This window comes from Empidonax traillii, unplaced genomic scaffold, assembly GCF_003031625.1.
Source record: "Empidonax traillii isolate 1590-97213 ecotype Southwest subspecies unplaced genomic scaffold, ASM303162v1 scaffold20:size5563877, whole genome shotgun sequence".
Classification (NCBI taxonomy): Eukaryota; Metazoa; Chordata; class Aves; order Passeriformes; family Tyrannidae; genus Empidonax; species Empidonax traillii.
In genome coordinates this window covers 1765407-1788778 of record NW_020955213.1, presented here as the reverse complement: position 1 = coordinate 1788778, position 23372 = coordinate 1765407, and the positions used below count along the sequence as shown (strand labels likewise).

General features: G+C 38.7%; 1 long non-coding RNA gene across 2 annotated transcripts in view; it reads left to right on the top strand.

The window, feature by feature from the left end:
* Positions 1-23372, top strand: part of LOC114064870 — a 136933-nt gene that overhangs the window by 109900 nt on the left and 3661 nt on the right. For both annotated transcript variants that reach the window (XR_003572826.1, XR_003572825.1), the window contains exon 3: positions 22280-22432. This is a non-coding gene — a long non-coding RNA (uncharacterized LOC114064870). The remainder of the gene's footprint in view (positions 1-22279; positions 22433-23372) is intronic.

The following is a 23372-nucleotide window of genomic DNA, read 5'->3' as shown; positions in this document are numbered from 1 at the left end:
AGTATTAAGCTCTATACTTGTTTGTTATGGGATCCATTGTTTTAAATTAAAATTTCAATACTCACACATACTACAGAGTAGGATCACTGTAAATTTTAACCCAACATTCACACATTGCAGGGTACATCCATAAAATTTCTATAAGTTATTAGATGTTTTTACTTGTAAGTTCCTCTATTATTGATTTTAAAGCTGTTAGCCAGAAGGCTTGCTGACATCAAGCTTTTGTTGGTTTATTTATTTTTTTTACAGTGAGAAAAGCCGGTCAGGGCTCTAAGTCTTCAGACACTGATAATATGCATAATATTATGTACAGCCTTTTAATAATACAGCAAAAGGATATGCAAATATGCCAATTTCATTTACAGAGTTGAAATATGATTCAATAATTCTTGTGAGATTAGAAGAGATAAACTATATGTATTCATTTGCATCAAAAGTCTATGGATAGCCAACTTTTAAGAATAATTCTGGTGCTTTCTTTGTCCTAAGGTACAAGTTGGAATTTTTCTTTTCTAATAGAAACAGGACATTCAAGTGAAAATGGGCTATTGTATACTGGATACAAGGCAGCCTGCACTGGTGTCTGGCTATCATGCATCCTCTTCAAAAGCCTAGAGAAAATGTTTTCACCACCAGCCATTAGCTATGTAGTCCTTCTCCTACATCTATCAGTTTGGAAGTAGCAGTCAGTGTTGTATACTGGAGATTATAACCCATATATGTAAAATAAGCAATTCAACTTACGAGTTTTCCTCATGACATTGGTCCTAAGGAACAACTGAAGGGCAATTTATGCTCAGGTGGGTTGCCAATATAGTGAGATGGTCCTTCAAATATCTTTGACTCCTTCAAGATGATCCCCTCAAAAGTACACACTTGTAAAGCAGAGATGGTGTATAAATGTTAAGAAACTGGAACAAGGATATGTGGCACAAAATGGCCTAAAAACAAGTCTCTGATACCTAAGTTAAATGACATCTACTTTTAGCATTCAAAAGGCTTTTAGGAGTAAAAAGAGTAGAGTATTAGTCCTTTTCTGAGCAGCTTGAGGTTGTTGAGGGACACAAGGGGCATTTTTGTTGTAGGAAAATGATTCCACCTAACTTTGCTAGTCTAGAGATAACCAGAGAATGTATAAGATGCTTCCAGCTCATTTCCTTGAATCAATCCAGTTATTCTCCAGAGCTAAGTTCTGTTCTTAGGAGTCAACACGACAGCTTTGCAAGCTGCTTGTAACAGTCCTTGTATGACCAGTCTGTTCACAACTGTCTCGGGGTGTCAGCGCAGCAGCGATCCAGAGGGACCAAATGCCATTCCGGGGGGGATGGCTGAGTCCAGGGTCTCCACTCAGTTGGAGATAAAAGGCCAGGCAGTGCTTGCTTAACTTGCCAGCCCTGATACAGCCAAAGGGAATGTGCATGTACTATCTCAGACAAATCTCTCCAGGCAATAAGAAGGCTTGATTTAGTCTTGCACTTCTTTTTAATTACAAGCAGTGTTCTTCATTAGCTCTGATCTGTCATTTTTGAAAGTAAAATTTTTTTCTAATGTTATAAAACTGCTAGAAACTGCCTGTACATACATATTCATGGCAGAGGATTAACAGAGGCCAGGCCACCTATCATTGTTGAGGTTTTGTTTCACAGTACTTTAGTTTCTTTAGATGTCATAATGGTATAATTTGCTTAAAATAGGTAGCCAGTCATAGAATTCTTCATGTAGTTGGTATTTATCATCCAAGCACATAGCTGTGCATTCACTGTGTGTGCTACAAATGGCTCTGGCTGTGCTCTTTGTCTGGGGAAGGATCCCAAAGTGACATTTACTAGATATTTCCCTGTAAAAGCAAAAGAAAGAGGGGGGCAAAAGCAGTAGATTTGAACTCCTTTGTAGATACTGTCATTTTCATTCTGAAAAAAAATGAGTGACTGGAAAATTTAAGGGGAAGCCATGAAGTTTAGCAGATTCTGCTTGGGTTTACTGCTGAAGCTGTATAAAATATTTAAAAGTACTGTAAGAGGCCTAGAGTAAAGTACCTCTAATGCAGCTGCTTAAATCTCAGTTTATGAAGAATTAACACCTGGCAAAACTGTCAAATAAGAGGGGTGGTGGTGATTAATAACAAATAGAAACATAACATTTTTCCTTGACCTAGTTTTCTGACTGAAACCTTTAATTCCCACCCCATTAAAGCTAAACAGTAGAACAACAGGAGCATAGGGAACAAAGATCTTACTAAAAACTGACAGTGAGTTATCATCTGGACTTGATCCTGTAGTTAATATAACATGAGGAAGATGTTCAAATTAGTGCCTCAGCTTTCTGTATTCAGCTTGAGACAAAAGTGAGCATATAAGGTAGTATTTGCTGGAGCTCCTGACTGGCTGAGAGTCATAGTGAATTATTTGATTAACTAACTTCCTTTCTCATAGCAAGGATCTTGACTTTGAAGCCTTTAAAACTCAAGTATGCTCTGAGTAATGAGAGAACTCTGACACATGTTGCTGTAACAGTTTAAATTACTGTTATTTTGTGTGCCATCACTGCAAGTTACCACTTAGGAAAATACAGAGGGAGCCTTGGCCTTGCCAGTGCCTAACCAAGTGTGTTAGATCAACCTTAACAAAAAAGGAAATGAACCAGGATGGCCAGATCTGAACTGAGGTGATTGAAACATGTGTGTCATTATCTGACTCCTATGAGGGTGTTACCTGTCAGCAAAACACCATGAGTGGGCTGCTGGGAGAAATTCTTAAACTGATTGAAAGGAATTATCCAGAGCTCGTGTTGTTGCCTGGTTTTATTACTTAATATTTGTTCCAGAGTTACCTAATCCTAAGTGGTTGATTATCACATTAGCATTTCAGTCTATAGAAAGCAGGAATATTTCCCAGACTCCATTGAACAAAAAGCCTTCTGGAAAAACTCCTTGATGGATCAAAATGTGGGGTTTCTTTTCACTCCTCTACCTCCCTACATTGGCAGTGCACACAAGATCCTTCAACTGATTTCACAAAGGGATAGTATTCACATAAATATATATAAACATCCTATTATAAGCACATTTTGAAGGAATATTTCCTGCAGGTCTTACTTAAGAATTGAAAATGCACCCATTTGGGCTATATTTAAGCAATAATGACTGATGGAAAGGCTGTTTCTTTTCAGGTAAATGTGCCAAGATTTAGCTTATCTGGTAATTAACTGCTGGGAAAGGCCTCCCTGTCAGTCATCACTGCTTAAATAAGTATTAGATGGGGGGGAGGGGAGAAGGCTTTTCATTAATCACCAGGAAATTTCAGACAGCTGCTGTTTTGCTGTAATAGAACATGCAAGTATGAAGAAAAATCACCAACAGTTACCTTCCAAGGTATTATAATGATACGTGGGCCTGCAAGTTGTCTTAGATATGGCTCATTTATATTTAGCATTTAGACATCAGCATAATAACTGATGAGAAAATAGGACTATACCAAATTTTTGATTTTCAGCACACTTAGTTACTTTCAGTGTGCTACTGTGCTGTATTGCAATATATAAAAAATATAATAAATAAATAAAAAATAGGGAAGTAATTGCAAATTGCTTAAAATAAAAACATATTTCATATTTGTAGAAAAACATCTTTCTTAAATGTATTTAAATATAAAAATATAATTATGTAGATGATAGGCACCAATATAAATGTGCCAAAATACAATAAACTAATCAATATAACCTGCCACAAAAACAAAACATGGCAAATGTCCACATAAGCACAGGAAGTTCATAGTTCATGGTGGTACTTTAGCTCTGGTTTGCTCAGAAACAGTTGCATGGATTCACTCTCATGTCTACAACACCTGCTCTCCTACTGTGTTGTTAAGATGAAACTCAGCTTCTCCAGCCCTAAGCTGTTACAGCTGCCCTAAAAACTCTTCTACACTCAGTAAGGTGTCCCTTCACCTGAGATTAAAAGTGGCATTGGCTCCATCTGTGGCTCTCTGTACCCCTGCCTGTCTCAGGAAAGGATAAGCTGAACCCCATCTTTCTCCAAGGCAGTGCAGACAGAAGGTCACTGCTCTGCTGGGGGGCTCCTGGTGCGTGCCTGGCACACATCAGGGAATTGCAGGAAGGCTCTAATGGTTTCACGTCAGGGACCAGCAGTCACACAAAGGCTTTTTTCCATCTTACCAAGAGGGTGGCTCATGGCACTTCCCCTTTCTAGTACCAGGATCCAGTACCAAGAACCTTCCCAGCAATATATTCCAGAGTGAATGATCAGCTGGTGTAGTTTACCATAGATGCTATAAATATTACTAGCTTTAAATGCTGGTGCACATATGGGCTGAAATCCTAACCTCACCGAAATGGGTGGGAGCTTTGCCAGTCACTACACTGTGATTGAGATTTCACCGTATCTTAAAATATAAAATACCACCATATGTGATGTGTGTAAAACCCCTGCTTGCTGTACCTTTGGCAGGTATTCTATATAACAGTGTTAAGATCATCTCTCCATGACTTATTTTCTTGAAATTTCAATGGAGTTATATGTATTGATGATACCCAGATGAGAGTGATTGCTTCCAGATATATTACCAAATATATCTAGTTTAAATCCTAAGATTTCAGAACGAGAGATATACTAAGGCTTATCAGAGACTATAATTGCATAGTAGGCTGCCCTGGGGCGAGTAAGAACTAATGAAGCCACAGGACTGGTATTTTAGCCCAGACACAAAACAGACTTCATAATTTGATGCAGACACATTTCCTTCTATAGCAGAGTTGATGAGCTTGCCTATTCTACAGCATTTGTACACAACATTTTACAGAGCTCCCTCCTGACAAAATCAGCCCAAGTGTGTGCAGTGTGTGTAATGCCCAAGGACAAGACTGTGCCCTGAAGTGAGACTAGTGGTCACTGGTGGACCTGCAGCCTGCCTTTGTGGAAGGTGCAGAGCCAGACAGGCAGTGCAGCTGGAAGCTCAGGAGTGGATTTGCTGCTGTCTGGTGCTCCAGCTGCTGTCGGTGACACTCTCTATTACCGCTGCTCCTGCCCCCGATGGCCCATTACGTGTAGGTGCCGCTTCCTTTGTGACTTCCACAAGGGGGTAAATGAGAGCGGCACCTCCAGCCCAACTGCACTCCCTGAGCCGTCCTCCTCACAGCTCAACGCTGGGTGTGTTATCCGGGCTGGTGTTATTTCTGAAGCAGCTTCAAACTGCCTGAGAATGTCACAATAAGTAAATGAAAGACAAATTAACTCAACTAAAGATAAAGGGGGAAGGAGGAGGTGGATTTTCAAAACTGCTTATATGATTTAGAGCCATAACTCCAGTCATAACTCCCAATTCACCGAATATTGACTGTCTAAATCTTTCAAGCTCTTTTGAAACTACCACCCAATAATTTTTCCCTGGGCAGATATCACTAGCTCTTGTTTATCCCCAGTGAGATAACTGTATCATAAATAACATTCAGCAAAATAACTCCATAATATGCAGTTTTTATACACTTTTTATACACTTTCACAAGGGTCTATGCTGTCTTTATAAAAAGTTAAAATGGTTTAGTTCTGCTATGGATTAATACATATTTAAAGTCTAAAATATTGATTCCTTGCCAAATCTCATCTGGGTAGTGTTTTCCAAGTCTGTCTTCCATTTCACTTTGGTTTAAGGGATCAAAGAAGTTACACTGGCCAATAGGCCAAATAAATCATGGTGATTGAAATCTTAGATTCAAAATAAAATTTATCTAAAGGCTCAAAAAACTGTGTTTTGTTAGAGGTGGGTAAAAGCTGTAAAAATGCGTTCATTTCACCGAAATGAAACCCTTAGTTCACCTCTGTGGCCTACAGAATTCATTTTTCAGTGCACATGAACTAGAGGCTTCTTTAGTTCCAAGCCAAGATGAATTTTATTGAATGTTTTGTGAAGTGTCAGCACACGTTTGTGCAGTGTCAGATATAGTGCTGTCTGTTGGAAGGTTTTTCCTATCCTTTGGTTTGCTAATTTTAAATTACTGAGGGTAAAACAAACAAACAAACAAAAAACAACACAAAGACACCCACAACAGCCAAAATCTGTTGCTGCCCCATCCCTGGAAGTGTTCAAGCTGGCTTGGATGAGGCTTTCAGCAACCTGGGGTGGGGGAAGGTGTCTCTGCCCATGGAATCATTGTCATTAGATGATCTTTAACATCCCTTCCAGCCCAAACCATTCTTTGATTCTGCGAGCCTATTGCACAGATGGTATATATATATATCTCCGTTTTAGTGTCTGATCTTGCTTATATCTGAATATATTTTAAAAAGGCTAAGTTTTAATCTATGCCAATGACAAAGACTTTACCAGCTCTCTGCTCTTATCTGCTCTGCAGGGAAAATAATATGTGAGTGTATATAAACAGATATATATGTGTACATTAGAATCTGCAGTAGCAAAGGAGAAAAGGAGAGAGATGCAGTGACCAAAACAAATTGTGGAATACCAGGGATGAACAGAAATTTTAGAAAGAGAAATGAAAAATTAATCAAAATTCCATCTCACATCAGGACATATTTGCAGAATGAAAATGCCTCTGGCCGTAAAGCAAAGCAGGTGTTTGGAGGAAGTAGGAATGTTCTCGTGTTCTCACAATGGATGCAGATTTCTCATGTGTCATCCTTATTGCTCCTCAGTCTTAGCCTAAGGTGATATTTGAGGGGAAAAGCAGCAAGACCAGAAATAAGAGCATTCCAGCTTGAACATAAGAGTTGCCAAATGATATTGTAAGATTTACATGTGCACAATCACAAACCAAATAGGTCCTCTCAGTCATGAGAAAAGAATATTAGAAAGGTTGATATATTGTTGTTATTATAAAATACGGAGTTATGCATTTGAAAGTAATTTTTTCCCATTTCATTATAGTTTACAATATCCACACTCAATACTGGCCATTAGCTCTGTAAACTATGATATAATGACTTCCTACCTAATCTTAAGCAGTGCCATTATAAGCAATTTTAGCATATTTTATTGGGTCAGGGAAATGTTTATTCTCTGAAAGACTGTAAGAGAATGAATTGCTTTATGAAAAATACAGCATAGTACCATGTGCAGCTTGGAGTGCTAATCCCCATCCAGTGAGATTCCCTGGCTTTAGCAAACATGCTGAGTTCAGAAGGCAAGTGCTTCTTCTCCATATGTGGGTGGCTCTCTTGTACACAGCAGTCAGGGAATGCCGTCTCTGGTGATGCTGGTAGACCCCTTGCCAAAGCTCATGGTCTCTGGGAGTCTGAAGACAGAGAGGTGCTTCTTCAAGTGAGTATTTTTCAAGCAGGTTAACTTGGTAGCTACTGCTTAGTAAACTGCTGCTTGCTGGCAAGTATTTCCCTGTCTGGTACCTCTGTCATAGGAAGGAGGAAAGCAGGTGCTAAGGAGAGCTTGAGTCCTTTCCATTTGAAGACTCAAGATGTAAGGGATATCATCTTCCTAGGGGTGAATCCTACCTAACAAGGAGAAGGAAGGTGAGGGTGTTAGTGGCAGATTGAGGGGCTGTGGTGGGAGTGTGCTGATCTAAAACCTGTGCAAGGCTTCTCGGAGCATGAGATCACATGGTGTGGCAAACCTGGAGGCACTGCACACTGCTGGGTCTTCTCTGCTCCACAGCCTTGGAGTGGAAAGAGGCTGAGACCAGACTGGTGTGTGACCCAGACATGTAAGCTGATGTGTCTCCGAGTGTTGCAAGTTGTTGTAAGACTTAATTGTGGCAACCGATATACAATGATTTTCAGGCTTTTTCAGTATAGGCACCCTAAATGCTTTCCAAAGGAAGCAGAGATCTGTAAAGTTAAGGCTGGTGGTGTTTTTCCCCTTAGTTAGTTTCCTTGGATGCCTTTAGACCACTACCCTCTGGGGCTCACAGACCACAGGCTGAAAGCCACTGCTGTAAACACACATACAAATCAAGCAGTGGCACTAGTATTGTTTATAGGCTGTCATTCACATTTGTTTTGGCTTTCTGGACTGCAAACTTTTCAGGGCAGGAACTGCCATTTTCTGTTTATAATGCTCAAAACATCAAGTACTTGATTTCAGGTGACAATACCGGAGCTCAATAATGAATAACATTAATGAATGAACACAGTCATTGTCCCCTGGTTTCAGAAAGGATTCCTCCATGGAAACCGGCAAGTCAGAGACCTGCTTACAATGAAGCAGAGAAGGAGGTGAAAGTTTTCCTTCTCTCTACTGACTTTATCATTTACTTATTTTTGCAGCTATTTTAATGGTAGAGTAGGACAAAGGTGTTGTGTGGGATGTGCATTTCTTCCTGTAGCTATTGTATTTGCAAAAAAGTGCAGTATAAAATGTTGCAACATGCCTGCTCTCTTACAAGTGGCTGTCCAAACACTGACACAAATATTGTACCCATGTTGTTCATTCCAGAAACCTGACATTTCTCAAGATGAGGCCAAATGTGTTTACAGATAGATTTCTGAGTTTATTCAAGCTGAAAGGTACTTCTCATCTTTTGAAATGTCAGACTGCTGCTCCAAGAAAAATGAGTGCAAGAGATAGAGCCACTGTTGCACAGCTCCATTTTTAAATGAGCAATATCTGATTGAAGATCCCAGGATCCATACAGCTCAGTGTTGTGCTATGATATATTGGCTGCACTGGCAAAGTGTAGTTACTTGAGCGCACTGATTATTTGCTTCCATTGAATGCCCAGAGCAATCCCAAAATTCTAGTACCCCTTACAACCCTTATATCTGTTTAAACATCTGTAATATCACCTGAGGGACTGTACTTTTAAAATGAGTGATTTAATAAGTCGGAGGGTCCAGGTTCACTGTAGAGCTGCTCTGTAGATAAGTAAAGAGAGGCATAAGGGGAGCACAATGCAGTTAAGTCTCCCTGTGAATCTGCAGTGAGCAGGTTACCTGTGCATTACAGGAGCAAATTGAGAGTGGCAGGATTGAGAATGGCAGAAAACTCATGATCTATGTCTCCTGCTTCAACTCCCAGTGCCTTTCCTAAAACTTCTCTTGCCCTCCTCTATACTCCAGAGTCCTCTATTAAAATCTACATGTAATATCTCAGCCCTCATACCATACTGCTCGTGTACCTTCCACATATGTGCTGGCTGGAGATGTTTTTGTTTCAAGCATCTGTTAAGAGTGTGGAATGTGCCATTTTATTTTTACTGCAGATGAACTCAATAATTAGTTTTGAGTATTTGACTCTAAATTGCTTGGATATGGAGAATGCATCACACCAGAAAATCAAACAGGAGAGCAGAAGATTAAAAATGGTTAATACATCATTTGACTGTTACAAAAGCCTGGTTTTGTTCCTCTGGTAGCACTGGAATTGTGTTAAGAGCCTGATGAAAGATAGTAATGTGGATTTACTATTGCTGTTGAAGCCTCAATTGGACCACTGTGCCAGAGTACCAATTACCCAGTTTACAGTTAGCAGTGGAACCACTTTGACCCAGCTCTCAGCTAGAGCAAGATGACTTGTTTAGTTTAACATTGTTCAGCACAAAATTACATGTTAGATTATCTGTAGGAGCTGTAAGGTTTAAGTGTGGCAAGAGCACTTTGATGGATCACGTCAGCTAGCTTCCATTAAAAGAAGTAAAAAGTGAAGCAGCTTTGAAAATCTGCGTGTAATTTTTTGATTCCCTTTTAGGGATTTTAGGGAATCTTTTAGGATTCCCTTTCCCATAGTGAAGGTATCTGTTGTTGGCATTTATTACAAATGTCATTACAAACCTCAAATTCTTGACACAAGGTGGTTTATTTTTATTGCCTCTTCAGACAATTTCATCACAGCCTCTCTTCTTTTTTTCCCATATGACACCTTTCTGTGAGAACAAATATTGACATTAGATATTTTCTGCTTGTATGGAAAATAGAGGTTTAATAGTAATTAAATCACTTTTAAGTAAAACTAGTAATACTGCTTCAGACAAGGCAAGGGTACACATGGAATCTGTTCTAAAGAGTATATTCTATGGGGAAGTTTTTCAGACAAGATTGGTATAAACAGGATATAAATAATATCTACTTGTAAATAATAATAGTCCCTAAATATCACTTAGAGCACTTTATGAAAAAATTACAGGATCAGGCCAAATCAAGGAGTGTAAGGTCGATAAGAAATCTCTCGATATTCTCAGTAGACATAGAACAAGAAACCCAACTTGCAGTGACTCTGCTGTGGTGGTACATGTCAATGAACACTGAATTCTTCTGACATCTTCTACATATCTGACCTCAAATGTCTTCATTCTGGAGGTACCCATGAAACTTGCTGTGAAGTTGAGCTGTGTGCAATGTGGTGTTTTAAAGAGATGGTAGAGACATCCATTGTTCTCTTCTCTGCCTTGATTTTGGAAAGCCATATAAAGAGAGAGGCTGAAGGCTGTTAGAGAGTCAGGAAGTGCTGCCTCTTAGTCCAATAATTTCCTATCCAAAGGAGCAAACAACATCCTTTGTACTGAACAGCTAAGGTGACAGTGTGGTGCTCAGTACTTCCCAAAGGGCTCCAGCCTCTGATATGAGAACTACCATAAACCCAGGCAGGAAAGTCCAGGCCTTGCAGTTACTGTACCCGGGTGCTTAACTGGTGCAGATGATGCTGACTAATTGGTACTAATTGGTCTCATGTTGAAATAGTTGTAAAAATTACTAAACATAACAAAATTATTTGAATTAAAGACAGCATGGGAGGAAAGGGATTAAACTGCAGAGCTCTCAGTGCAGTATCAATGCCTGGTAAGATTTTTCTAATGCAATTTTTGCTAATAGAAACTATTATCATTTCATATAAGTTGGAATAATTTTAATATATACAATAAATCTGATATCAGACAGAATTTGGACACACACTCCCCTACATACCACCCTCAGAGGAACTCAGTGTCTCACATTTATGAAGCTGTGTGTGGTAGACTAAGTCTATATTTGCTGCAGCAGCAAATATTTACACCTAATGATGACAAGTGTACCCTCTTTATGCCATAAACAATTGATTTTCAAACAAAGATAAGAGAATTATATATTATGTATTCCATCTGTAAAACTAATTAACTCCTTTGATTTAGCTGAGAAAGGTGATGTTTTCTGAAGCTCAGCTTTACTGGAAATTGACCTTTCCATCTACAAACATACCATTTAATTTACAAGAGAAACAAAACCTTCGGAATTGTATTTACTCAGTAACTTTAATAAAGGTCAACCCTTTTCAGAAACAATTGTAAATGTGGCATTTAGCCTTTCATATTTTGGAAAGTGTTACTTGAATTTCCACATCCAAATAGAACATTGCCTTTGAATTAAAAACAGCTAAATAAATAAGAGAAAAGAAATTTTACAAAATTGTCTAGATCTCAGGTGTTGTAATTAACCTTTAGCCTTTATACTTCCCTGGGACTATTTTCTTGAGTCTTCTGTGACTGAGGTCAACTAATATACCTATAGCCCATATACTAAGAATGAATATAACGTGTTTTAAAAGGTCCACCAAGTTCAGCAGAAAATAGAATGAGCTTTTTCTTTGACCTTTAGGAAGGAGACTTGGCAAATTCATTGAAGAAAAGCCTGTTATTCTGAGATATGGAGGCCCCATCAAAGCACTCTGACTCCAAGTGTGAGTGCCCCACCGCAGCCAGTGGGTCCACTCCTGTGCCTGAAGACAAGCAGCACTCGCTGCTTATTCTGGGTATTGCAGTTGAGCCTGTGGTGCTGAGCACAGCCCTGCTGTAGGGAGCTAAAAAAAACCCCAAACAAAACTGACCACAATATTATGCTTAAAAGCTGGAAATTCCAGGGTTAGTTTATTTTTCATTAAAACCTTTCTGAGATCAAAGAATCTAATCGCTCTGGTGTCCAGGTATGGAAAGTGGCATCCATGTCTGGATAATGGCATCCAGACAGAATTTCCTTGTTCTTTCTGTCTGTCACCCTCACCTGTGTAGCTGTAAGGACTGAGTTTTTTTTAATCTGCCAGTTCTCCAATACAAACTACAACAAATGAAAGCCATTTGGATGAGAACCCCTTGATGTTTTCACAGTCCAAAGAGGAATAGCCAAATGAGAGAGATAAGCAGGTATTTAAACATGCTCTTTCCACTCCTAGTTTCTGTCTGAAATTGCCTTCTTTCTGAAGACTAGAGTCAGATAGAAAGCTTCCTGCCACCTCACGTGGTGCCATAACAGGAAAAAGATGTGTAAGTCTTGGACCTTCTGAAGAAAAGCCCATCTCTTACAAGGTACTTGTGATACATTTCACTGTGTGCTTCCCATCAGCAACTGCAGAACACTTCCCAACAGCTTCAATGAAGAAAGGATTTACATAAATCCAATAAAAAAGCTTACATTTGTCATCATATGATAACATTTCAAACTAGCATGTGGAAAATGCTGCCTAATAGAATTAACCGGAGAATTGGATAGCTCAGGACATTTCAGTCAGATTAATACTAATCTTACAATGATTTATAGTGTGAGGAAACTTTCTCTACAGAATAAACATATTGGATTCAGTTCAAAAATATCATAACTGTTGACTTCAACGCTCTTACACCTGAAATGTATTAAAATTGTCCTCCCAAGAGCCCTTTTCTACAGTTTTTAACCACTATTAGTCCCACTGCCTTTAAGAGCCTAAAATAGTTGTGACTGAATCCAAAATTACTGTTTCTTTGATCTTCAGAGTTGCATGCTAGTCCTGTGTTTTGTGGACTGAGCACGGTAGGCTAAAATTTAAGTTTGAGAGCTGCTGAGGCAAGAAATTGTTTTGCAGAGGCAGCATAAAAAAAGCCTCTAAAACAAACTCAGTGTACAACATATAACAGGGCTAAGCCAGAAAATATCTTGCTAGATGCAGAAACTCCTCTGGACTGCTGAAGTTCCTTGTGGGTTCCATAACAGATAAGTTCAAAAAGCTTCTTGACTGTAAAAAGTTCGACCAAAGGCGAATCAGCTTTCAGCACTATTCATTCGAGACAATCATCACAGCCTTTAACCTTGACACCAGCATCTGACCTGAACCTCTGCATCCCTGGATCTCTTGAAACATCTCGGCTAAGAATCAGCCTCAGCCATGCAAGTCCAGTGCACTACCTTGTGTGAATGATGCTGAGAAAACTCTTCACCTCACTACACCAAGCAGTGCTGAGCAATGAGCCACGTGAGCAGAAAGGAATCCACTTCAGAGGACTCACCAAATAAACCAGCCAAAATTAACAGAAGCGAATATTTTATTATGTCCTAATATAACTAAATGAAACACATCCAGACTGAACTCAGGGGGGTTTGTAGCAGCTTTTCACAGGAAGACCAACTGAATTTTGTTACCAAGCATAAGCACCTTCCCCAAGCTGTGAGCCAGCTGCTCGGCTGTGAGCATACTGACAATGTAGGTGGACAATCCAGAGCCATGACAGATGAGAAAGAACAACTCCTGTTTCCTGGTGCATAATGCCTTATCTCACTGAAAGAGGAAGGGAAGCATGCTCATCTTTCCCTTTGCTCCTGGAGAACAAAAGCAGCTGGTCAGTGTTCTTGCAGCAAAGTGAAGGTACAGTGCTTTTTGTGCCATTAATTTTGTATTCTTATTTAAGATTACATTACTGAAATTGTTTGTAAGCTTTCACCAGCTACAGAACATAGTCTTACCAGATTACTATTAATTGTATGCAGTATGGTAGAACCTCCAGAACCAATGAGAAATAAGGTCAGTGCAAAACTAGACAGGTTATAAGTATCGTTTTGTTTAGCTTTGGGCTGGGGAAAAAGGACAGGCTATGAAAAAAGCAATCATAGAATCATTAGGATTGGAAAATACCTCCAAGATCATTGAGTCTGACCTTTGAAAGCACCATGTAAAACTAAGTATTAAACAATCACTGAATGACCAAAGATCCTTTAGTTAATGTGCTCTGTACCTGCTTTGTTTAGTTAAATTTAGTTTTATACACAGAGGATTTAGAAATCTTGGTTTGAATTCAAATTATGCAACTCTTACTATAATAAGACCAATTTTATTCTCTCAGCACTACTAGAAACTGTCATCACTTAAGCCATGAAAGGTGTTTGGTTCTGTATGAATTAATGGCTACAATAATGAAAAGGACTAGTTGGAAGTACTTGTCAGATTTTTCACTGTAGAGGAGACTAGTAACATTTTGGCTATATGAATTATTTATCTCAGTACCTAAAGAACCTAAATTGTCTCATCATGAAATGGCTATAAAAATATAGGTTAATGATACAAGTTCAGTTAATCTTTCCCATGCTCACAGTAATGCGTGCTTCACTTTCATAAACTGACTGTATTTTCTCAAATCTTTCAGGGTCCTTTGCAGTGTTGCCACTTAAACTTCCATCTCACTCAACACAGTAATAAATCTCAAAGCTCGCTAGAGAACTCTTTGCAATGTATTTTAAGTGACACTTCTGTCCTCTCATGTGTCATGTAGACAGTAATAAAATGGCCGTGGTTGGCATGAAGCTCAAAGGATCAGACTGTATGTATTGGATCAGACAATATATATATATATATACATATACAACATATTCTATAAGCATAGCAATAAGGCAGGCAAAACAGTCTGTTCCAGTTAAGTTCTAAAAGTCCTTTTGTATATCCTTTCCCCCTTCCAGAACAAATTCCCTTCTAGGCTCAAAACGGAAAATCACAATGTTTGAAAGCCTCATTGTTTTGGAGATGAAATACAGTGCAGTTTAAACATCAGAAGAAAATAAAAAATGCGTGCATGTGGAATATGGGTTAATAAAAAATAAATGTTAGGTCAATATGTTTGCTTATCTAAAAGAAACACTAATAAATGCATTGTTACTTTCTGCCTTTAATTGTGAAAACAAACATTTATAGCTTTCACTGTCAACAATTAACATTTGGTGGAATCTACTATGTTAAGATAACATATTTAGCAATAAGTGGTGCCTTGAATCAAGCATTAAAAGCAATTTGAGAATGAATACTAAAAAGATTCTTTTACTAATGAAGGAATCTTGTCCAAGAGACAAACACATCCACTGTCAAGCACCAGCTGTGCTGGAGTTTTACGTTTATCTTATAGAGACCATGGGTACTAAAAATGTGCCCTTCACCCTTTCAGATTGGGCCTAAATATTTCAATAGGGAGTTTGGAATATACTTGTTCCATATTTTGAAAGAAGGGTAAGAAAAATCCTGTATACGTTTGTGTAAATACACTCCAATCTTGCAACAGTATTTGTTAGTTGTAATGGGATTTGTGAATGGGATTTGTCTTTGAAAACTTACTCATAAGGGACTGCAGCTCTTGCACTTGCAAATGGAAGGCTTCTGGCTGCAGTTCCAGTGTTCCAGCAGCACGCCAAGGGGGTGATTGGGAAGCGTTTGGCACACTGCACTATCTAACTCTCTTCACACTCCCTCATATTCTTCTTTTTCCTTCTCTCCCTCCCTGGTTGACACAATTTTCCACTGGCAGTTTAGAAACTGAAGAGATAAAATAACAAGTTTCCGTTTATTCCTGAAATATTCAGAAGTCCCACAGATCACAGTGGGAAGTTTGCATATGAAAGGATGACAAGGTTGGGTTGTAACCAAAATTCATATTTGAAAAATGGCAAAAGCTTATGCTCTAAGCTTTTGAGATGATTAGAATGCAGCAATCCCATGTTTCTGTTCAGCTGCTGTTCTAATGCAGGCAACTGGACAGCATAAAGATATATAAAATAGACTAAAAGTGGCCTATTAAAACCACAATCCTGCTTAACAGGTATTCCTTTGTTCTTTCTTTTCACATCCATTGAGAAGAAATAAGCCATAAAGAGAGCATCCTGCCTAAGGAAAGCAGGCAAAGGGCAAGACAAAAATGAAGCTGGTCATTGCTGTCTTGGATGATGCCATATTTCGGTGCCCTGGTATTTTGTATTCCATTTGTGGCTTCTAAGCTGTCTTAAGCTCCTTGCTAACGTTTGATTAAGACTTCACACGGTGTCTTGATGGTGATATGGCAGCTTCCCCCAGGCAATTTAAAACAAAAAAAATAGAGGTTTGAGTGCACCCACACACCTATGGACTGTATTGACTTACACAGAACAGGTCTCCTGAGACTGGTGACAGAAAGCCAATGAGTCTGGGGCTTCCTCTGTGCCCTCAGAAATGCTGCTCTGACTGGAGGCTCTGCTGACTTGTTTGGAGCAGTGTATTAACTCTCGCATAAACTGCCTGCACACATTTCTCTATTTTAAATGCAGTTCATTCTTTCATGGTTTTGTGAGCCTCTGTTTGATGACAAAGTAGCTCTTCGCTTGTCAAAGGCTGAATGCCACTTCTGTACAGCGCTGGAGCTTTTTGTGCCTAGCTATCAGTGCATGCCAGTGTTCAACAGCAAAGTGATGAATTCATAAAATGTACTAGCTGCTCAGCATTAAAAATTCTGCACCACTGGGATGATAATCGTACTGACTTTTGAGAAAATGTTTTGGGGTTTGACATTACAAAAGGTCTTTGTGGCTGGGAGCTGATGCTCTAACCCCTACTAGTAAGAGGAGACTTCTGCAGCATCCCCCCCTTCCTTTTTACAGATGCCAGCAACAGAATAAATTTTCTTTCCCTCAAGACTGTTTTTGGGAAACAAAATATCACAAGGGTTTGAGCAAATAAGCATTCTGACTGGATGTATTCACAAAGCTGTTCTGCCAGTGTTTGCAAATCATCCAGGTATGGATCAAAAACCATGGTATGACAGAGGTGACCAGTAGCACAAAACCCAGAGAGCTGATACCTCATTCATTCAATGTGTAAGGAAGATGAACAGCGCTATTGCCTTTAATTCCTCCGGAGGGTTTTTCACATGAATATGTATGTGCAGACCCTGCTGTTCCCTTTATAGATTAAATTTTGGAGAACTTAAAGAGTTTCTTATTAATTCTGGAGCTAGAAGGTGAAAGCACAGCCATTTGACTATATGTGGTTACAAAGTATGTATTTTATTACATGCAGGCATTAGCTTGCTTACATCTATGAATATAGTGCTAAACAGTTGCTTTTAGCAGTTTCTCACGTTTATGTGAGCACCTCATTTAAGAGATGGACTCCTGGAGGCAGATGAAGGAATTTCAGATAAATGAGGAGAGCTACCATGAGTATACAGTAGCCAAAATTCTCTAATCTAGCCCTGCTTTCATCCAGGCTCCTGCGTCTCTATTTCACCACAAAGTCACCAGGCTTCTCAGAGTTACAGAGCTTCTGCTGCTTTCACTGATTTATATTGTTTTCAGGTACCTAAATTAGAGACTTTATTTCAGGAGGTATTATTCACAGTTTAACTGTAATGCAAAGTGCAGCTACTCAGTGCAGTTATTCTGACTGCTCTAAAACTGTGCTCAGATGAAGAGTCACTTGCCTAAGTGGGAAATCAGAGTTCGTTTTTCACCTCTCTATTTCAGTTACTTTATATCAGTCAGTCAGTCACCCCTGGTTCTGCAAACACGAAAATGCTAAGCCTTTTTGAAAAAATGTGTATCACATAATGTGTTCTTTGAGGGTTTGAGCCTGTGCCCGTTGAGGTCAATGACAAAGCTTCTATTGACTTCTGGGATACAGAATCAGGCCCTGAGGCTCAAAGAATTGGTGCATTGTTAATCCCTTGGTGCTTGCAGGCAAAAGGACTTGTAAATGCATAACCCACTGCCAATAAATGGATGTCAAGCAGTCAGCATTTCTTGCACCCAAAGCATATGCACTTAATATCTGTACAGGTTTTTAGAAGACTAAATGGAGTACAGTCTTTCTCTAGGCTCCCAGAGATAACTTTTCTACCGTTGCATTAAAGCACCATTAATTAGGAACCCAAAATTTTGCTGTATTAATCAAACCAAACACAAATCTAGCATATTTTTGTATGGAAGAGAGGTATAGTCTGCTTGTTTTATTATCTCCTCTGTCATTGATCCTGTACAGTACATTTTACAGGGTAAAGTTTTGAAACGATTAACTGCCCTGTTCCCCCATAGTACTTCACACATTCGATCGATTTCTAGTCATTTCACTCAGCCCTGACCTTGTTGTGTTACAGTCACTTCTATAGCTCCAAATCCAGTTAATCTGTGCTTAGTGTCTGAATCTATAGCTGAACAACCAAAAATATTTAAATATTACCTACCCTTTGCTTCTGTCTATATTCTTTTTGCTTTCCTACATTGTTATGGTATGATTTCAGTACTTAGCATACAAACTGTAGAGACAGATCCTGAGCTCTGTGATCCTTTCTTCAGCAAAAAAAATCTACTGCTGTTTTCACAAAGCTGCTGTGAAGTATTTATTTCTGGGTCAGTTGGAAGCATTCAACATTTTGAATGAGAAATATATTTCCTGTTGTGGGCAATGTACACATATATGTACTCATGGGCTTTTCAGATGTTGTAATTATGGCCTAATCAAAATAAAATTAGGATAGTATTTCCTCCTTCTTTTTGCATGTCATCTAATGGCTTGGAATCCCGTCTGATATTCACTGATGTCAAAGATGGTATCTTATTCACCGTGCATGGGACCAGAACTTTATCTCAAGCTTACATTTTTATATTTCTAGACTTAATCAATCAGATCTAGCCTGATGACCTTGAGGCACTCTGTGAACTTTGAAAAATGCTGTTGCTACTAAGAGATGCCATTCAGCTTCCCGTTGGCTTGAGTAGTCTAAGTAGTCTTGTATGTTCCAAAACCTCACTAATTCAGCAAAAGCCTTTTGATGGTCACCAACTAAATTCAGAGAGTAGATCTTCCCCAATGAACCAATTTTGGAAACGTTAGTTATGTTTTGTCATCAAAAATGAGTGTTGCTGACGGATGTGAGAAGTGCTGTCAGCTGATCTTTGTGGTTTTAGCTTACAGCTACAGTTCTCAGAAAATTATTTTCATGTATCTATTTTAGAAGATCACTATCAGCTTATTTGAAATGTATCATAATCAAGGCATGTGTGAATGGAAAGTTATGGGGACTCTGCTATTTGGCCAAATGACTATTTGCAAATACAAAAACTACAGGAATAATCTCTTGTGAAAAAACTGGTATGTATATTGCACACTGAACATATGCAGAAATTAGCTGACTTTCGGTTCATTATTGTGCAAAGTACAGAAAATGCATTCACTGGGAACAAGTGAAACAGCTGGATTCTGGTCTTGTTTTAAATACAAATTTCAGCACTTACTAAGTTCCCAATGTCATCTCCAATGTGAAATAGCTCTTTTAGCTTGAGTAAAGCTCATACTGCAGTCAAGGGGGCTGTGGCCTGAGCTAAAACAGCAGAATGTATCTGGAGTACATGATCACATGTTTCTGTGCTTATGTGGAGACATCCATCATGGCCTGGTGTTTATTTGGGTTTGACAGTAGGTCTGCAGGGGTATTTCTCAGGCTGCTAATTGTCACCGACTGGAGTTTCTTTAAGTATTGACCCATGGACTGTTCTAAAACAATTTCTGCCTTTTCTGAATTAGTTTTGGTCTCTGAATTACAGTGTCATCCCCAAGCCTCTTTTCCTAGTTAGACAGGGTCCTCTCCTCAGAAACTGTATGTGAACTGCCCTGTTCATCAACATCACTGGGCTGATAATTATTTGTACACAGATGTGCCACTGACTGCTGACTGAACAGGAGCTGAGACAACTCCTGGCACTCTGAGCCATATTTTACAGGTAGACATTGTATCTACAACAGTGCAGCCTGCTGAGGTGACATCTTTCAGCATTCCTCTGCAAAAAGAGACAGAGCATGTGGAACGAACGGTCAAATGCTGAGCATAGGTGTATAAAATGGCAGGTAGCTTCTAGCAAAAGCCAAGTGGGAGATAAATGATTTGGAAACTACAGGGCCCAGAAGATGCAAATCTTGAAAAACTGTAGTCACTATAGTCCAGTTCATACACAATTAGAATAATGCCCTGTCTCCTCCTTGCTTACTGCAGATATTTGCTTCTCATGCTCTCAATACATTAGTAAGTCAGTCCATAAAAGAGAATATTTATCCTCCAAATTGAATCCCTACTCTAATCAGATGTATACAGAAACACATGACTTCATATGTGCCTTAAAGCCTAACTCCTCACTGAAAACTTTCGGAGTGCTGATCTACTTAGAAGTTGAATTCAGCTCCGATGGCAAAGTGAGGTTCAAAGTTCATGTATATTTAAGCAGAAGGGATTGTGTGATGCTGGTGCAATGGGGTGGCCCTAAAGCTATGAATAAGCTTGCAGTGAAAACATACCCTTTGGTGCTGCTGTCATTGGATTTCACCTTTGACAGCAGAATGTTTCCCTAAAGAATAACAGAAACAAATGCTTTCCAAAAGATTTCCAGCATGTCGCTTTTCATATATACTTAATACTTCAAAACCTTATAACAGCACTCCAGAAATTTACAGCACCAAGGGGCCCTATTTAACAACGCCTTTTCATTAATCTGCTTTTTTTTTTTCCTTCAACTGCATAATTACTTTAGAAATAAGGAAAACAACTATGTGTTCATGGTCCATTTTAATAGGCCTCAATACTTTGCTAAAGCACTGCAGTGGATCAGTTGGAGTTAATTATTATATAAGATTACATTGCAAATAACAACAATATGTCAAAGTAATGTGTAAGGTCTGCCTTGCAACACAAAAGTGAGACATTTCAAAGTTAAGTCTAAAATTATGTGTTTGCATTTCCTCCTTAACTTGCTACATCACACTTAATGTGTTACAGCCCCAAAGAAACCTTGTGTAAGACTGGCTACTTCTTAGCTAAACCTTCTCATAACTACCTACAGCTGACAATCCTAAATTGTCTTGTTTTTTGGGATTTAATTACCTGGTTAATCATTGTGAAGGTAATTGTGGAGTCGGTTGCTGCTCCATCAGTGTCATAACCCAGGTAAATGAGGCAGAGCTACTGCTTCTGAAAAGGAGAGATTTTTATGTAGACAGGTTTCAAGGGAGAACTGTAACATGACCTCTCTGCCACCTTTTTCTTCAAAAAAAAGAAAAAGAAAAAACCTCCATGTTATTTTATTTTATATTTTCCAATGTCTGATGAACAAATATTTTATGAAATATTTTAAACATAAACATTCTAGTCCTGCCTTTCCTGTTGTTCTCTAGCCTCCCTTGTACCTCAACACTATGGATATGTAGGAACAAAATAGGCGATTAGCTTTATTCAAAGACCATTCAAGTCAACAGAATGGTGCTTAATGAATGTAATGGTTTTTAGATTAAACTCATGGTTACTGCATCCCAAGTACCAAGGAAATAGCATCTGACTCATGGAAAGGAAGGACTTGGCTTGATTTGCATTCACTGTTTTGTATTTGCTAAGAGACATAAATTATTATCTGAGATTGAGCATCCGTTATGGTGTTGATGTTCTAAATAGTTCTCTGTAGCACCAGAGGGGTCTCTGGTAGCAAAGGGAACAATCACATTTGATATCCATAATATTTAGAATGCAATATAACAGATCAAGTAATAATCTGAAGTAAGAAAAATTACAGTGCTTCTTTTTGTCGTTTAATTTTGCACTCTTGAAACATGATTCTTCATGGGGTACATGTGCAAGCAAGCTAAACAGTAAAAACAAATGGTAAGCTCAAGATTATAGGACCTTTTTTAAATGAAAGGAATTTTCTGACAAAACTGTAGTCTCAAAGGAGTTAAATCCACTACTCAGATCACTCACTGGTGTGCAGGCCTTGATCAGAATCTTTGGGCCATGCAAAATATAATCCCTGCATTTACATTGCAGAGAAGTCAAACAGGGTCCATTTATACCACTCCACAGAACTTATTTCATTCATCTAAGGTACTCTACCTTGGATGAGGATTTGATGCAGTTTTTGAAAAGCAACACTAAGAACTGTGGGACTGTGAACACCAAGTAGATGGGTGCCCCTTCCTGGACTTTGTCTGAGGCACTTAAGCTGTGAAATCTGCTTTCAAACTTATTGAAAGTAATGCTTGTATAAACAACACAGCTTACCAAAAGCAGGATGCTTTAGCAACATCGTGGCTTAGACAAAGTTCCTAGAAATAGATGTTCAGTGATAGCAGTGATCTTACCTTCAAGTTAGTGCTTGAGTGCTTAGCTATTATTCAGTGTTCATGAGGACCCAGGAGAACTCCAAAGAGGATTCCAGCAGTTCACATGTTCAAGAGCAGTTTCAGGATAAGCTGATACTTAAACAACATTTAACAGATGCTAAAAAATAAATATCTCTTTTCCTGTAAATCAGGTCTGTGAACTCCTGGGACACATGGGCTGCTTTCGAAGAGTCTGCAAAAGGTAATTAAGAAGAGTAACCTATTGTCAGTCAACTTCAGTTTGCTGTATAAGGACCACTGCAGATCTATTGGAAAATGCTTAGGACTCTTCAAACTGATATAAGGTAAGAATTGCTATTATAAAACCCTTCTGCAATTGTGGGTTTTTTTCACTTCTTATGCCTTCTGTTGTGCCGAAAGAGCAATCAGTCAGTCAGTTTTATACTGTAATTACCAAGGTCCAGCACAATTGCTACAAGGTGCGACTTATAAAAGCAAACAACTTTTAATCAGGAATGGAAGTTTCATAAAGCATGAGAACACTTCTGTTAACAATAGCTATATTGTTAATATCATGTCTTTTCAAACAAGCCACTGGCTTTCTGAAGGATTTGCTTGTCTCCCGAACGCTGCAGATTATCAGAACCATGTTTCGTTATTCACATCAACCTAAGGGTGCAACTGTAGCCATCTTTCTACTCTCAGTTATCTCACTGAAATCAATGAAACAAATCACGTTGGGTGATTTTCTCTATTGCCTTCTCAGATTCTGGGCTGTTTTCTAAGGAAATGCTTTTTTTCCATACAAGTTGCATAGGAGGATCTTTTCACATTCAAGGTCATATTTCTTGGGCAGTGACAAAGCAAGGGAGAGACCAGCACTCCACAAACACTATATTCCCCAGGACTAAAGGAGACAGATTAAAGTTTATTTTCTGTCTAATTTCCTTCCCATATTAACTAATGCCTTATTTATATGAATTGAATGAGTTCTAAAAAAAAGAGTAGATTCCATACCCTAGTGCTGCAAAGGCTCACTCCAGAAGTAGAACAGATTCTTTGAAATTAGAAGAAAACTGAATGTCAGCTCTGAAACTTTACCAGACTGCTGGCTTAAAGGGAAGGTAGAAACTGATCAAGTGAAAAAGAACAAATCTGAAATCCATAAAGCTTTAGTGAAAAATGCAAATTCTTTTTGTCTAATCGTTCATTTCTAAGAATCTATGTGTTGTTTTCCAAAGATGTTATTGTTAGAAGGCACTACTGCAGATTTGAACTGAGATG